This window comes from Daphnia pulicaria, chromosome 8 (assembly GCF_021234035.1).
Source record: "Daphnia pulicaria isolate SC F1-1A chromosome 8, SC_F0-13Bv2, whole genome shotgun sequence".
In the NCBI taxonomy this organism is placed as follows: domain Eukaryota; kingdom Metazoa; phylum Arthropoda; class Branchiopoda; order Diplostraca; family Daphniidae; genus Daphnia; species Daphnia pulicaria.
This window is the reverse complement of record NC_060920.1, coordinates 2,856,404-2,857,848: the sequence shown is the minus strand read 5'-3', so window position 1 is coordinate 2,857,848 and position 1,445 is coordinate 2,856,404. Positions and strand designations below refer to the sequence as shown.

The 1,445-nt window shown below is 37.2% G+C and overlaps 1 long non-coding RNA gene across 1 annotated transcript; it reads right to left on the bottom strand.

The window, feature by feature from the left end:
- Positions 1-1,119: 1,119 nt before the first annotated feature.
- LOC124312540 lies at positions 1,120-1,445 on the bottom strand. The gene is made up of 2 exons (XR_006910531.1): positions 1,338-1,445; positions 1,120-1,204 (listed from the first exon to the last, which is right to left on the bottom strand). It is a non-coding gene; the product is annotated as an uncharacterized LOC124312540 (long non-coding RNA).

The window sequence follows — 1,445 nt, the reverse complement described above, 5'->3', positions numbered from 1 at the left end:
TCTAAAGAAAATTCGACTATTTCAATTTGATTCAATTACATTTTAAATTAATTATTTTCTTCTCACGGACGCAGGATGGAAAGGGAAGAAAAAAATAGGGGAGGGGAGAAAATTCGAGTCTAATTCAATAATGGCTAGGAATTCCTTTAAGAAAATTAAACAGTAGATGAAAATTATCATTTTGAATGTACAAACAAATTCTTAAGTTTCTAACTGTAAAACTGTGAACGCTACAATTGAAAAACCGATTTGATTGTGAAATTTACAGAATGCGCGTCGGACTAGAAAAGGGAGAAAATTCAATCGCTTCTAATTCGTAAAAGAATCAGAATTTTTCCAAAATTATTCAACGGTTACACGTCCATTAGAGTTGATGTGCTCTAATCACTGAACACAAATTCGTTTTTCTATCTGTAAAAATAAGGGCAAGAAAATTGAAAACCCGGTTTAATAAATTATTATGTAGCTAAACGGACTCTCTTGATCAACGTTGTTTCTCCCTAAAACACGACTCGACCCGATTATATTCCCGTTCAAATAAATACGAGAAGAAAAATCAACAGCAGATGAAGAATAAAGACGCAGCACCACTGCCGCGAATGAGAAAAAATAAATTCCCGGCCACGGTGCCGTGAATATCCCCGTTGTCAAATCCATGGCATTTCCCTCGTTCACCACCGCCACATCGAACGGAATCGGAGTGTTTTCTGTGTCTAAATCAGATTCTCTCTTGACGTAGAAATGGACGGGCGCCGATTTGACGTCGGCGTATCCGATCAATTTCTGGAAACCTTTTCGTTAGTTATAGAATTAAAAAATAGATAATATTGCTGATTGCAACTGATTAACGTGAAATGTGAAACATTTACCCGCATCTTAAGGGAGTTTAGTGAAATCGCAGTAAACGGATTCCATTTTCGCTAGTCCCATAACGAAATAAAATCCCGCTCCAAATGTGGCCAATCATTTTGAGATCCGCGCATGAAGACGGCAGTCCATTGATGGCAACAGCCGATAGATTATTGCCAATTGGAATCGAGTCGGTTGCTGCTGCCGGTGTTCATTCATTTTTCTCTCGTAAAAATGAAGTCAAAAGCGAATCTTGTTGTTCAACTTTGGCCTGCAGTTCAATCGTTGTGGATTCCAAACTCTTCACTTGTTCAACTTTGGCTTCCAAGCTTTTCACGACTTGTTTCATTTGAATCTATTAACAATAAATTGAATAAGATTAAAATATTGATTAAAATAAGACATAGAAATAACAAATTGAATACGATTGAATATGACTGTTGACAACAGAAGCCTCGCGTGGAAAATAAATTTTGATAAATTCTTACATAATTTTCCTTCAGTTGTAGGAATTCTTCCTCCAAGGAAAAGGCAGCGCCAGTCGAACTCGGCGTCCAGCAGATGAAAACCAACAGCAAAACAACTTGGGTGAGTGA